General features: G+C 31.9%; 1 long non-coding RNA gene across 1 annotated transcript; it reads left to right on the forward strand.

Moving 5' to 3' along the window:
- Positions 1–8,376: 8,376 nt before the first annotated feature.
- Positions 8,377–14,241, forward strand: LOC126828746 (uncharacterized). Its single transcript, XR_007683223.2, has 3 exons — positions 8,377–8,463; positions 12,836–12,899; positions 13,922–14,241. It is a non-coding gene; the product is annotated as an uncharacterized LOC126828746 (long non-coding RNA).
- Positions 14,242–17,272: the final 3,031 nt, after the last annotated feature.

Genomic DNA, 17,272 nt, shown 5'->3' on the forward strand with positions numbered 1-17,272 from the left:
GTGTATGTTGAAACTGGTTGTCAAAGTAACAAATTGTTTCATATCCAAAATAAACATCAAACTACATGTACAGTAAATGGTCCTTTCCTTCAGTTTTGGCAAGCATCTGTTTGTGAAACCACAAGATTTGCATAATCTATGGCAGAAGTTCCCATAATCTATGGCAGAAATTCTGTTAAGCTTGGGATTTCACACTTAGTTTGAAATAGTTTTCTATGGAAAAGACACAGAAGTTATTTAAATAAGAGTACATGTACATGTATTGTTCAGAGGTATTGGCACATTCATTTTAGATTCTCCTTGCAGTCTTGGTTGCTAATTCTTTGCCAGCAAAAGTAGAAAGAATTAGAAATGTAATGCCACCCTCTCAGTTTTCTTACCATGGCCAAAATCATTATACAGTATAATTGAACTACTCCTCTAAGTTTTTGCAAACAAAGAAATAAAACAAGCTATGTAGAGTTTGCCATAATCCTGCATCTTATTCAGAGTGAATAATGTCAGTTAGATAAACCTTTTTTTTTATGTTGCATAGATGGCCGGGTTGGAACCCATGGTTGCGAATCCATACCAAATACTCCAAATATACCTAAAAACAAATAACCTTTGTTTTGGCAAGATATATGTAACCACCTGGGTAAATGGGAAGAAAGACTATCAAAAATATATACTATAATATTGTCACTATTGAAGGTCTTAAAATGAAAATTGAATATTAAAATAATATTTGTAAGTTTAAGTGAATGCCTGACAAGATTATATTGTATAATTTACAAGACCTGGTAACGCATGGTACAGACATTCCCTGGACACCTTGTAACTTATGTGGTCTAACCATGTGTCACATTGACCAGTCAACCATTCCGTATTTAATAGAACTAACTCTATCCTCAGGCAGACAGTGAATTTCGTGCAACAGCAGATATTTTATTTGACTGAACATGTTACATAACCCTGAAAACATTTCAAATGATGCTAATGATGAAAGCCATTAAACAGATAAGAGTGGCTTTTTCAGACTATCAGGTTTCTAAACATTTGGAAACATCTTGAGTGAATATTTGTCGAATAAAATGTAGTGAACATGATAGGATAACCATTTTTATACACCCACAGTAAAATGTTGTATATTGTCTTCTCCCTTGTACGTCCGGCCGGTGTCCACCTCTAGAGTCTAAAGTTAATATCCGTTTGAGTAAATTTATACACAGTGTGTGATGAGACCTGGAAGCCTATTGATTTTCAACGATTTCTGATAATTACTGCCAGAATTTGAAAAATCTATTGGATGTTCTAGTTCTAGAGGCTAAAGTTGATATCTGATTGACTTTAAATTAATACTCAGTGTTTAAGGTCATGAGACCAGGAAGTCTATTGATTTCCACATATTTCCAATAATTACTGCGAGAGTTATGGCCCTTGATAACTTTAGTAAAAAAACTTGTGGATGCTGTAGAAGCTAAACTTAATATCCGATTGACTATATATTTATAGACAGAGTTTTGTGTACTTAATGTTAATATAAGGCAGAACTATAATGATTTCTGATGATTACTTAATTTGTTACTCATAATATAGAACAGAACTATAATGATTTCTGATAATTACTTACATGTAATGGTTTGTTACTCATAATCAGATTTTAGTGGGTTGCAAATGTTTTCATACTGACAAGAAAACAAATATGCGACAACCCTTGTTGACTGCACGGACGACTTACACTGTAATCCGGGTATCATTTAATTTTGTGTATTTAGCACTAATTTCTTTCACATTCATTTAATATAAGGTCTTTTTTAAAAATTCAAAATTGAATGGTCAGCTTTAAACTGGACACAAGTACAAAGATTTTTGGTGATTTTATGAAATTTTAAACAAAGATTTGATATTAAACGAATGTGAAAGAAATTAAACTGGACACATGTACAATGATTTTTAGTGATTTTATGAAATTTTAAACAAAGATTTGACATTAAACGAATGTGAAAGAAATTAGTGCTAGATACACAAGATTAAATGATACCCGTGTTACAGTGTTAGTTGCTGTGGTTGTATGTTTCATTGCCTAGCTACCTATCTTTTGTATTCTAATTTAAAATTTCATATTTTCTACAAACTTGAAGCCATGTCAGAGCAACGGGGTAATTTAAAGAGTAGGGGGACTATAAACTTCCCTCTTCCCAGATAGAATTCTTAGACTATGCATCCTTTTTTCTAAGAAAAAAAAACTGCAAATAATCATTACAACTTCTGTGGGTTTTTCAGTTAAACTCTTTGCTCAGAAAACAACTTGAATATGTATCATTTCATATTGTATTATGGTTTGTCTTGACGAAAGGTGTCCTTAGTGTAAATGCAGGGTTTTTTGATTATGAAAACCTAAAAAATTTCTTTGTGACATTAACAAATGCTCAGAAGGGCACCTTTCAGTCATTAGATTATTTGCTCAAACTCAGGGTCGTTTTTTGTTTTAATATGGTAAACCGATTCAAGAGATTGTAGAGTGCATGTAAGGATACAGTTGTCTTCCGCAATTGACATGCCAGCCAGAGACGCCTGTTTTCTAAAAGCGCTCAGATCCTGAATAATTGGCAAACTGAAGAAATTTTCTCACAAGAATGAAGCTTAAAGAGAGGAAGGAATAACCGAGCCAGGTGTATTAACCGTAAATAAACATTTACATGTCTTGAAAAACTAGGCCAGGCAGCCACTGGACAAGCATTCCTTAAGGTAAAGACTACCAGTTCTTTTAAGTCTATGTTGTCATAGAACTGTGTGCTAGTTTTAAAGATTTTTGTTTTTCTTTTAAGTGTTTTAAAGATCTGATAGTGGGACATATTCCACAGTTTGTAATCTTGGGTGGGTTATTTGAACAAGTGAAGTGACTTTTGGGAGACATATATAACTCTGGCATTTCTATTGACAAACCAAACTGTTTTCGATTTTTTTAAATGGAGGGAGATACAATACATGTCTAACAATGATAAGTGAAAAAAAAAGGTTTTAAGATTTAATCATGTACAGATCTAGAGTCCAGACATTTTTATGCTGAGTGGGGTGGGGTTCGGGGTACCAATTTAGAATGATACATTTAGACTAAAGCTTGAGGAAAATTCACGGAAAAGGGGGTTGTTTATCTGCCCTTTACACTAACTTATCTTTGGTAGATACAATGTTTTTTCATGGTTTTGATACCGGTACATTAATTTTTAGCAACGGGTAGAGAAATGAAATGAGGTTTAACGTCCTATTTTCTGCTCCGATTATGAAGAAGGACATGCTCCATACAGTATGCTATGAGGAAGATTAAGCCTGAACAGCAACACTAAGTCCTACTCTTATTTCGAATTCCAACCATCAAAGGTTCTTTTACATGGACACCAATGTGTACACAGGGTGTCAGTTTTCTGTTCCCTCCAAACGATTAGAGACTGGTTCTCATCAGGCCCACAGTCCTGCACCACTGACAAGGGGAAAACCATGCTGGAAAATGGAGAACCAACCATAGAAATGAAAATTACCATAAGTTAGTCTCTATATAACCAAATTATTGTGATTACGAGTCTTCAAACCTTATTCCATTCTGTGTGAACTGGGTGGGACGATTTACCCAATACTACCCCCAATACTACCCAATACCACCCAATACCACCCCAATACCACCTCAATATTACCACATACTACCCAATACTACAACATAATGATGCAAAATAGACATATCGTTTGATTTTTTTCAAAAATAGAGAGTTATATCGCGGAAAATGTACTTCAAATGCGATACCGATATCTGGCTGTTACACTTGCCTCCCTCTATCACCCCAAAAAAGACAATAATAAGCCAATACTACCAAACACTCATCAAATACTACCAAATACTACCCAATATGATCAAATAACAACTTAATATTGTCAAATAACAGCACATTAGTATAATTACTGCAACGAATATTCGATAATTTACAGAAAATTGAAATTTTTGCACAGTTATCTCCATTTACAAGCGGTAAATAGATTTTAGATTGCTACACTGATTAATCATCTTCTTTGCCTTTGCGATTCGTTTCCAAGACGACAAACTTAAAATAAGAAAAACAAGTATGATGATATATACCATATTTTATTCCCAAAATGACCCATCTGTCTCTTACCACTTGAAAGGGTCGTCTGTCAAACAAGGTGGGTTTTCTCGGGTCTCCGGTTTCATCTCACTGTTAAACATCCCTTCGCGCATATATATATGTTAGTCCCGAAATTACCTAGTTAGTATCGATTGTTTGTATCTATTTTAAAATTAATGCTTTAACAAAACAATTGCATAATGTTTATATTCATTTTTTCATGTCAATTATTAAGTTATTGCGTATTTACTGACTGCACGATATTTTATTTTAAAATTAATGAAATTGCGCATGTTTCTTTCCAGTGTGTAATTCTCAACGCGACACATCTCAGTTCATCAAAACTATCATTTGCGGCCTGTTACAGCTCTGTCGGTTTCTTTGATAATATAAATAAAACAGAACTTGATTACCCAATCAACAATCTTAACCCCGTTGATTAATTGGTAAGTCAGGTTGAATGTATATACAAGTAGAGCAATCTAAAATCTATTTGTCAGTTGTAAAGGGAGATAACTGCGTAAATATTTAAATTTTCTATAAATTACCGAATATTCGTTGCAGTAATTATACTAATGTGCTGTTATTTGACAATTAGGTTGTTATTTGATCATATTGGGTAGTATTTGGCAGTATTTGATGAGTATTTGGTAGTATTGGGTTATTATTGTTTTTTTGGGGGTGGTAGAGGGAGGCAAATGGAACAGCCAGATATCGGTATCGCATTTGAAGTACATTTCCCGCGATATAACTCTCTATTTTTGAAAAAAAATCAAACGATATGTCTATTTTGCATCATTATGTTGTAGTATTGGGTAGTATGTGGTGATATTGAGGTGGTATTGGGTAGTACTGGGTAGTATTGGGTAAATTGTCCCGCTGGTGTGAACTAGATTCATAGTTCTTTTACAGTCTTAAAGGAGCTAAATCGCTAATATTTAGGACCTAGAAATTGACGCAAATGGGTTGCAACACATATGATAATGTAATCTGATTGTATATGAACTGATTTACATTCAATTGTTTACGTTTTGACTCTAATTTCAAATCAGTTAGGTCCAGCGAAATACGGCATGAGTCTCGACCGAATAGAAATTTCTAGCGTCTGGTTATTCCAGTCAATTGCTCATGCTAAGTTATGGCATCGCCGTATGACATGAGTTGTGGAATATGTCTAGCCTCGCTCTTTCTGGTCACTTGTTACAAATGACGATGAAACGCAATATGGTACACAATTCATGTACCAATGGTAAAATGTATATTTTATCTTAAATATTGGATATCAGAAGCCTACCTTTTCCCGGTGAGATAAAAACATCAATGTTGATTTGAATTGACAAATAATTCGTCTTTTCAACGTGTAAGACTTTAGATGATATTGAGTTAGAGACTTAGCTACTTTAAGTATTCCATGTTATGACTATAGGCACTATCTCTATGTCAGATACTGGTACTACAAACAGATGCCAACAGCATTGAAATATCTAAATATTTCTTTAAGTGACAGCAGTGTTTTCAAGGTTTTAGACACTTTGTAAGAGAATGATTTTCATCAGGATGTTCAAAATGGATTGTATGCAATTTTAATAGACAGTCTTCCAAGCCACTGTTGGGATAGAGAGATTTTAACTTTCAATTCTAACTACATACAAACAATTCAACAATTTTCCTCTTTCACATGTTCTGGATACTGGAATTCAACATGGCCTAATTCAAATTATACCCACATTTCGCCCTATTTCATTTTTATATTGTTTACTGCTCTTCATCTTGGTCTAAAGATATTTCTTTATAGGGCGCATTCAATAATGCACAAATTGTGATTGGTCTACTCCAGATCGACTTACCAATCTAAACCAGCAACACAGAAAATTCCCCAAATCTTATGACAGAGAGGGAGGAATTCAAATCATAATTTAGGTGTTCGGTCAGGCCAATGTGCCTAATGCATGGTCTTGGACCTTATTGGTAATGCACGTGTCATGGTTTCGATCCTGTGCATGTACATGACAAGGACATGAGTAGCATGGTCAACCGTGTGGGTTTTCTCTGGGTCCTCCAGTTTCCCCCCATTTCTAAAGACACATGTATTCAAGTAAATCATTGAAATAATGATATACAATGATATTATGTTAGTCCGAGAATGATCTAGTTTGGATTGAGTAGACATTTTAAACCAGTTTCTATTCCTTATTTTCCAATCCTAGCATGAGTGTTTACTGGTTTAATTATTTCTGGTAGGTATAGATTAACATGGCACTGTGGATATCATAATAACACTTTCAGCCAGTAAACAAATCAAATAGATGCCATATATCTGAAGGCAGGTCATGTTTTCATATTAGGTCATGTAAATATTTGGATATGACTTTCGGAGGTCAGAGGTCAAGTGAGCAAATTATTACATCTCAAATTTACACTGGAGGCATTTGTGAAAACTTGCAGTTAATCATGCACTTGCCAGTGTGGTGTGATCTCACTTACATAACAATGATGTAATAATAATGACCGACTTATATTTCAAATTATAATGTTACCTGCAGCTTATGCAACTTTAATAATTATAGGATTTTTTTTTTGTACCTAAGTCTTTGTCCTTGAGTTATTTTACTCCACCATATTTTTAATTTCTAATACTTACCCTGTAGGTCTGCTCCATGAAATAGGCCATAATTTGTGTTCTATAAATGATACGATATATATTTCTTATGTACAAACAATGTATAAATCATGAATATAAAGATAATTATTTTTAAAAGTTTCTCTTTTTAGTTTTTTATTGGTATTTCTATTATCTTTATTAATGACATTTAGAATTGGAGGTTTAAGATAAATATACATATAAAAAAACACAACTTCGAGGATTTCATGCAATGTTAAAATATTTATTGCTTGATAAAGATACCCCAGGACATTCCACCTTATCAACGATGTAGGATGGAGGGCCTGTCATAGAAAACATCCAGTTGTTTGGATTGGACAAAAATATGAGTTCCATTCGTGCACTGGTTGGTGTGCATGTTAAAGACCCCTTTACAGTTGGAATTCTATGAAGAGTAGGTGGAAATGTCGCTGTTCTGATAAAGTTTCCCTTATAGCTCTCTGCTTGGGGTATGCTTATCTCTATTTCATTAGCCCAGTTTGTGCAGAAAAAAAAGTGTTGAATCCCATTTTATAATTGAACCCACCTAAAGCAGCATTTCTGAATCAACCCTTGGAGATTTCAGAACTCTAGATATTTAGGTGAACTGATTTTAACTAAGCTTATAATTGTTTTTACATAATATAAATTGCATATTGTTATCACATATTCTCTATATTTACAGAAATGCCTGTTATGTAAATAGATTTTCTAAGCAATAAAAATAAACTGTTCCAACTCTGGTGAAAACTTAGGTTTCCAATTCCATTATTGAATTATTCATGTGAAATAGTCTTTTTATTAGTTGACTTGTCAATATTTTTTCTGTGTTTTGTTTTAAGATATGAGTCATCCTTATTACTGGATTCTGTAGAAGTACAAAAACAGACAGTCATATCACTGTTCTCTCATCTATGTTGGCTGTTCTATCAATTAAGGTTTGGTCATGGGCAGCACATTATAACCTGCACTCTGGCTATGTCAAAGGGCTAAATGTCAGCACAATTAAGAATATCTTGCCAAATGAAAAGTAAACAATGATTAGGTTGTTATCGGTATTCTAACTTGTGACAGAGAAGGTGATTTGATCTGGGATTTGACGCCTTTCAATCCTGTTTGATCTTCAGACCTCGGCCATCAGAATCACCATCAACTGGTATTAAGGTTTAAAATCACAAAAAAATCATCAAATCGAAATAGCCATTTTCAATGTTATTTTAAACTTTATAAATAAACATCAAATCGGCTATTTCTATTTATTTCTTTTTGTCTTTCTTGTGAACTTAGGAAACCTTTTAACAAAGAAAAAAGAGAAGTTTTTATTGATTTTTTTCAAAGTTATGCATACACATGAAGAAATAGTCAACATGCAGTGTTAACAAATGTTCTGTACAAATGCATACTGTAATACGATCATAAATATTTACACACAAATACGTTTCATACAAAACTGAATTGAATTTGATTGATTTGTTACATGGTGCATTACCCCCCCAATAAGTTGTTACACAATGTGTAAGGTGGAGATTGTTTTTTTTTCTTGTACTAGGTTAAAAGCTTTTAAACTGAAATTTTTATGTCTTCCATTAAATGAAATGCTTTTTTTTATTTCAGAAAGTGTAATTTTAAAGAAAGAGTGTGATGCTGGCCAAGATATTTTAGTGGTTTGCAATTAGTTTTGGTACGAAAATAATACTAAAACAGGTAAATTAGGAGAAATCGAGGAGTTGCCAATATTTTATATTTTATTAATTAACAAGTATTAAATTAGCTTCAATAATGCAGAACAGAAAACACAACTCATAAGTAAGATGGTAGTTTGATAATATCAAGTTAAATTGTTTTACAAATTCCAAGTTTAAATATGGAACTTAGAAAAGGCCACATTTGATATTTCTGCTCACTAAAATATTTGAATATTGGAATAAGGATAGTTTTTTATGGTTATTCAAACTGAATTTTTATTGATACATAGGGAATTTAATCAGTATATTGTTTCCTATTTGAAATAATTAGTAGTCTCAATCAATGTTGTCAACTTGTATTCAAAAATAATTAAACATGAAAATATATTGATTCACATTATCAGGAAATCTGAAGAAGCACTGAAAACTATATAAACAATTTTTATTTTAATTGAATCAAATATTCAAATAGCATTCAAATAATAACTTGAATGGTAAAATCAGCATTCTGTGTGATTACTATTTGATATCAGATATTAGTTCAATATCTGTCACTCCCCAAAAAAATAGATGTACCTGTCACTCCCCCAAAGTCTTCCCCTTTGAATACTGATATGCATTAAAGACCACGCCATTTCTCAAAATTGACAAGTACTAGGTAGGAGATATTGTGAAATTTATTAATTGGTAGATATTACATGAAATTTGGGGACTTTTTTGTGTATGAAGTGAAACTGAAACTTTGATAAAAAAATATAAAATTTCCTCAGATGAATGGAGAGAAGTTCAACATTGTTCAGGTTAATGTATCATATTATAAACCTACACTATCCACATCTCTAACAATGACTGAATCCCTGAAGGATATTTTTCAACCATGATTACTATGTTGTGTCTTCCCGGATTTACTAGGAGTAAATATCTTAAGTTGAGATATGCGTGTTGACCTGTCTATATCCCCTCTAACTACTCTTAAAAGTATTGGCCATATCCTCAAGTTAAGTACCCCTTGGCTCTGACCTAAAGGTTAAACTCTAACCCATAACCAGTAGAGCTTTTGGTGTATACCCAGGACTTTTTTTCAATTTAACAAGTTCTAAAGGGACACTGTGTTCAAAGGTGAATTTTCTTAATAAATACAGAGTAACTACTTTGTCCATCCTTTATACTATCACTGGTCAAGCGGTTAGTGATCTGTATTTAGAGGTCATTATCTATGGGTACTATAATGTACCCTATATGCTTTGACCTGGAGGCCTCACGATGATAGCTCCCTACAATTACTACTGTAGTTAATTATGATAAATTAGGAATTAATCATTTCACTGTTTGAGCCAGCCTTTCATTAAAGGCTTTCTTTCTACATACTTGTGTGTGTTATTGTTAATTATGTGTTATTTGCAAGTATCATTGGTAATTGTTTTATTTGAAGCTTAAAGCTCATCATATCATAAAATAGCTTATAACTTTCTGTCATATAGGTTTTAAAAATCGATCATAGAATTTTTTTATTTAGGTTAATCATCGATGATGAATTATGATTAATATTGTTTTAAACATTTCATACTTCACATAAAATTTTAAAAAAATGATTATGTACGATTTATTAATACCTGAGGGGTCCAATTTTTCTGAATTGATCATAAAATAGTCAATATCTAGGTTAGGGCCTATATATTCAAAAAATAACTGACTATTAGATTTGTAATTTTCTTTTTTTTTAAAAAGTAAAGTATTATTATCCAACTAAGAAATGATATTTTTTAGAAGGGGATGATCATTGAGATATCAAGTTAAAAATGATTGAGCTGATTGAATTATATACAACTATTGCAATTTTTGTTAGCTTGATACGTCAATGAGTATGGTGCTGGGTTTGATCCTGATATTGGCTGAGAAAGTTTCTCCCGATTTTCCAGGATTTCCACCCTGGTCACTCCGTATCAATGGTGCCAGACGAATGACCTGGTAAGGAAAAGTGTTGAGTCGTTCTGTACAGCGAAAAAATACCTGAGATCCACCTGTGTGCACATAAAATAAACTCTTGACAGTTGTCATTCAATCAAGTCTAGATGGATATGCATAGTATCCCTCATTATGGGATGTTTCTGTCTTAATAAGCCCAGTTGGTGCATACAAGTAAGTGGTTAAAATCCCATTTATTTTCTTGTTGTCCAAGAAAGCATTTAAACTCCTTGTTCTGACTAAGTTTTCTGACAAAAACCAGACCAGCATTGAAAGTGTGGATTAGAGGTTGGTATATTATAAAAATGTAATCTAACTGAAACCAGAGGACTGACATAGTTTAAAGAATAGCAAATCGTGAGAAATTTAATCTGAAATTAAAAAAAACAAAAAACCATTAATCGTTAGATTAGATTGTCCAACAGACATACAAAATTATTTAGAACAGAAAGGTGAAGAGAAATGTAAAATGATCAACTAAACCATTTCAATAATGTTATCTTTCAAATTTTTTTTTCACAGTCTTGAAACCCCTCATTGTGTGAATTTGGTTTAATACCTTGCACGTTCCTCATAAACTGCATAGAACGTTTAATAATGAAAAGTGATTATAGATAATGTCTACCTACATGTCTATCAACATGTATTTAATATCTGTATCTTAAATATTTAACCTACCTGTCCTTAATATTTTATCAGTGTGTGTTAAAACAACATTATCATTACAATGTTGACACGATAACTGAATGTGCAGAATGTTTATAGTCACATACATTTATTATGTAGATATGGTCAGTCTATCTGCACCAGGGCTTTCACTTCAACATTTTGTCAGTCAGTTATTTTTTTTTACGTTGGATATCAAGATATTTTTTGGTTTAAACAGTATTTATTTCAAGAATATTATACAATATAAAAGCATAAATAATAGGATACAAAAACAAGCCAAGTAGGCTTATATTAATTTGCTTCCTTCTGGTTTGGGTGTATAGAGTATAAGTACAATTTCAAATAATATATGATACAGACAAAAACTAATTACATTATTTTAGTTATGGTACAAATAAGTAGATAAGTAATTTTGAAAAAATAAAATAAAAAATAGATAAAAATAAAAAATTGATAAAAATATTTTTTCCAAAGAATATAAACAAATTTTCTCATCTTTTTAAATATATTAAAGTCTTTTTACACATGAAATCTATAACTGTTTAAAGTTAAATTCTTTAATATTCTAATTGTATGGCATGTAAATTGACTGATGGGTACCTGGTTAAGCCAATCAATTTCACTGCAAACAGTGAGTAAAGACAGACAAATATAATTGATTCCTAAAGTGAAGAAGCTTTTTAAAATTCAGATGCAATCATTTGCAGAGTTGCTACTCCAAACTCTGAAACCATGTGTATGCTCTATAGTCTGTTTTTATTTTAGTAACTTGCTGGATTGTTCACACAGAAGTAGCTAATTCAATTCAGTGATGAAACATCCAACATTTTAATAAATATTCAATCCACTCAGTTTTTAAATAAAATAGTGAGTTGACTAACCCAAGTAAAGTTTTTATGGACAATTTTATTTACAATGTATAAAATGAATCATGGACTATAGCAATTGCAAGATGATCATTTAAGATAATTCCAGACAAGCCTTCAGCAATTTACGCTTTGATTCATTTATTCGCTAGCTAATTTGACCAGGGTAAAATATCTATTATTAAACTGTTTATCTATATCTGTGATTGACGGCTATCAGTTTTTGTCCACCCCTATGATAAAGGTGTCAAAGACAGATAGCTATCAATGTCCACTGATAATCAAGTCTGAATATAGGTTTTTACTGTCATTTAATATGGCCTTATTTTTATTCATATCTGTAAAATACAATCAATATTATCGTGCCACATTGTACAAGTAGAATGTTTTTATAAATTCTGTCAAATTTTGAAGAGTGTGACAGGAAATAATAGCAAGGACATGCTTATCTCATATGAGATGCCCCAGGGATTCTACAAAATAAAATGTTGTATTATTATATTATAAGAATAAAGCTCAAATTTGTTTTTTTAATGTGTCTGAACATTATTGAATTCTTTAGAGATAAAATTTTTGATTAATAATTTGTTAAAAACTATAAGTTGATTGTTTGCGGGCTGTTATCAGCTTTAGTTTATACATGGATCTTCTTGCCGACTAGAATCAGTGTATGGAATTTAAATCAGCATTTTCTGGTCACAATGTCCTGGTGCCATAACCAAATAAATATGTTTTTTTAAAATCAATTTAAACCAAATAAATACGGTGAGTCTCCTTTGGGTGTGAAATACAATATTGATAAATGTCTTGAAAATAAATTTTTTAGGAAATATTGACAGAATGCCATGTTGGACGAGAATAAGAAGACATGCAAAATTCCTAATTTTTCAGAAACAGAAAATGACCCAAGGCTACACTGTGTTGTTGTTGCAGAGTCAAAATGCCTTCCGAGATGGTATGTATATCATATAATGTTTTGTTCATAAGTTGTTTTTTTTACAGACCCTCTTATCAAGGAACAAAACCTGCTTAAGTGTTTTTCCTTGTCAGTTTTTGTTGAATAAATATTAGACACTTGTCCAAGACAAGAAATGGCATACAGCTTTACATGTAAAAATTATATATACCAAACATGATACCACATATCAATTTTAGTGGCTTTATTTGCCATTTGGCATCAGTTTGTGGTTTTAGCTTAACTTATTGTGTGCATCATCAATTCTGCTCTTAAGAAAATCTTTAGAACTGATTTGTAATGATCGATACTCATTATAGATACAATAGCTCTGATGTTCTAAATCCATTTAATGTTCCTCTAACTGAAGTCTGTTGAAAACTGGTGAAATGTATCTCCCACAGTCTATTTGTTATAAGCTGAATAGGATATAGAATCAAGTGCTCTTGATCCCTTGACCTTTTGTGTTTTTGTGTATTTGTGATCTATCATATCAACTGCAGGGTTTTTTTTATATTTTAGGGGTTTTTTGATAATAAAGTAGCATGTATCATTTTGATTTCTGATTTTCTATTATTCATTAGACATTTTGAAAAATAATGAAATGAAATCGGGTTTAACTTCCTATTTTTCTCGACTAATATAGAGCATTGAGGACAATTTTGTCTGGACAGTGGTGTTTTATCATAAGTGTGATAATAGCTATAAAAAAAAAATGGTTAAACTATTTTCTGAATGAATGGTTAAATTTACATTATATTTATAAAAAAGATATGAAAAGTTGCACAAAAATATATTTTTTTTTAAGGGGGCCACATTGTTAAATCAAATCTGAAAATAGATTTGGTTTCAAGTCAATGTGATTAACCCATAGTTTCAAAGGTAAGTCGAAAAGTCGGAAAATAGATAAGAGAAAGCAAGAACCATATCAATTTTATTTACATTTGGGAATCATTTTTCATGCAATTCTCCAAAGGTTTGTGTTAATTTAACACATAATAACATATAACCTCTATCATCAGGTCGAAAAACAAACGAGAACTGCTCAAGATGGTAACAGTGGGACTATTTATTGAAGTCTATTTTCTCGTCAAACTTTAATACCAGATTGGAAATTACAGACATAGTTTTATATACCACGTTATGATTGTAAAATCACCATCCAATTGGGATAACAAATTGGTACCCAAGATCAACTTGGACTGATTTGTGACTCCCCTGAGTGACATCCCCAACCCAACTCTATACATAATGAATGATTTTTTCTCTTCTCACTGGTGTGAGATATTGGCAATCTTGCGACATTGGTCCAATAGTCATTACATCACAATACAAAATGATTTCAAGCCAAAGAAGATGAAATGAAATAAAAGAATTTTATTCAGTTGTCCGTTCTGATAACTCAAGAATCAAAATAAGTGTAAAATCTGTTTAGACATAAAATTAGTTTAGTTATTACTTTGTTTTGAAGATAGAAATAAATAGATGTACAGAAATGTGTGATGGAATTTAAGCCATTTTTGAAATCATTTTGATGGTTATATTAGCACAATGTTGATAAGGTGTTTGTCTGATCTTAATCGTCTCAAGGAGGTTCCTATTGAAATTAAGAATTGGTCATCAATTTTTATACGCCCACATTGGAAATGTGGACGTATATTGCCGTCGCCCAGTCCGTCCGTCGTCCACAATTTCTTGTGAACACTCTACAGACTACATTTATCATCTGATTGTTTTGAAATTGATATATGTTGTTTACATTAGTGAGGTGAAGACGTCTATTGATTTTCAGCAATTTCCAATAATTACTTCCAGAGTTATGGCTCTTGATCACTTTGAAAAATCTTGTGGATGCTCTAGAGACAAAAGTTATCATCCGATTGACTTTAGATTGATAAACAGAGTTTAAGGGTCTTGAGACAAGTATACTGATTTTCAATGAATTTTGATAACTTGAACAGCTAAAGCCATGATATTAAATGTTTGGTATACTAAACGTTAGCAGACCTAAAAGCCAAACAAATTCTAATGATTTTCGGATAATTACTTAATCAGTTGTTACTCTTAATCAGATTTTAGTGTATTATAAATGTTTCATTACCGACAATAGAAAAAATATGCGACAACTCTTGTTGACTGCTTGGACGACTTAGCTGCTGTGGGCGTATGTTTCGTTGCCTGGCAACCTATCTTTTGCAGAGTTACTGCCCTTGTCACCAAAACATTTTAAATTCAGGCATGTCAATCAATATCATACTTCCTAGATATTATATCTGAAAACTTCACAATCTCAGTCTGGTGTTGGAAGCATGGAAGTAGTGTAAACAGGCCCATCAGAGTGAAGATGGTCTTGATCCGAGAACCATTAATTTATGGTTAAACTGTGGTATTGTAAAAAGAAACCAAGTGTGGCCTGGTTATATCAGTATATAAGTGTGTTTAGTACTGACAGTAACCGGTATTCCCTTATTTTCTTTACCAAAGCCAACTTAAATTAACTTTAATCATGGCAAGAACAGTTCTGGAACCAAATAGATTTGTAACTGATGCGGTTTCACTTGTCAGACTTTTTAAAATTTACTTTTTGAAAAGGGTTTATGCCATTTAACACATCACATCCTCTTCTAATACCATTTGGAATTATAAATCGCTTTATTATACCTTTTATAAGCCATTGGAAATTTGAGCAAAAAATTTAGCTGAGGAAGATTTAAGTTTCCTGCAAATTGGCCTAAGCCAAAACCTTTGATGATGCTTGAGATACAGCTAAAACACTGCTGATACGAATTTTAACAGGCATTCGCAAATCCTGTGATTTTTGCAACATTAAACTTGCCAGACTCAAAACTTGGTTGCATTGATGACAAGCGAAAGTGTAAATCAATCAACTACTTGACTTCTCGCTAGTAATGGAGGTGATTTGTCTTATTTCTATAAAAAACATTCAATCCAACCTCCAATTTTCTCTACGTTAACAGTGATCACTAGTAGTAATATTGAATTCAGTCAATCCAGGGAGAATAATAAATTTATAGCTAATTTGTAATCATTGGTCTCACTCCCTAGTTGCCAATTAGTAACATTTTCTTACTTAACTGAGAATTTCTACTCTTCTGTCGAATACAAACATGCAAGACATATATAAAGCTATGTTTTAGTTGAAAACAAAACCTGTGGCATACGTAGAAGTTATAAATGGGGAGTAGGGGGGGGGTAGAGACAAAATTTTTAAGAATTATTTAAATTGATATTGAAGAGTGAGATATTGGAAACATATCTACAAGTGCACACCAAACCATCACACACATCCTCCCGTACAATGTGATTTTTGGAGTTAAATAGATCCGAAAATGTATTAGTTTGGTTAAAGATACATTATGGCAGATTCGATAACAAGTTGTCAGTTCTCACTATAATAGTTAAAAACTAGATAATGTAAAGGCAATTTGCTGAAAATTTCATTCAAATTGATCCACTATGACCGAGAACTAAGCGGTTGAAATTTCCGGCTAGCCTTGATCATCATTACTAAAGTTAGTATGATAAACAGCATGATAGGTTAATTAATGTCTAATTCATTATTTAGATAACATTTCAGGTCTAAAGAAAGACCTGCAATAGACAGATTTAGCTCTTGCATAATGTATGTTTAAGTAGTGTAGAAAAACAGAAGCATAAAACAAAATACAAAAATATAATATTAATTAAATGGTAATTGAATTTACAGTCAACTTTTATTTTATTTTTTTAAAAAAAAACATTACCAATATTTATTTTGCTTCATTTCAGGCCTAAAGAAAGATCTGCAATAGACAGATTTAGCTCTTGCATAATGTATGTTTAATTAAATATCTTGATGGCCTATAGTATACTGAAAGTAGACTTAAACAAAATATGATAAAACATGTATGAGTAGAGATGGGTAAAAAAATCCAACACTCCAGTCTAAAACGAGTGAAATTATTGGAGTATAATAATATCTGATTTCTTGGTGATAAGTAAAATTACACCTTTAATAAAGTTTTATTGAAAACTAAAGCAGGCTGCAGTTGCATAATTTTCATTTTGCAGCAACATAATTTTATTTTTCTTATCATGAGAGATGAAATGATTGAAAAAAAAACAAAAAAACATTTAAATATCAATTAAGTTATGAAAGATCCTGGTAACATCTTATCAACACTAACAGCTAACACATTAACAATGTAGCATTATGTCAAGAAAATGAGTTTATTTTACTGACAGAAAAACTAGTTTTTATTACATCCTTGTGTTGGGTTAATTTTGATATGTATACTGAATATAAAAGTCATTTAGATCTATATCACAATATAAAAACACATGACTACATGCATTCATACATATAGGATGTT

This window comes from Patella vulgata, chromosome 7 (genome assembly GCF_932274485.2).
Source record: "Patella vulgata chromosome 7, xgPatVulg1.2, whole genome shotgun sequence".
NCBI classification, from domain to species: domain Eukaryota; kingdom Metazoa; phylum Mollusca; class Gastropoda; family Patellidae; genus Patella; species Patella vulgata.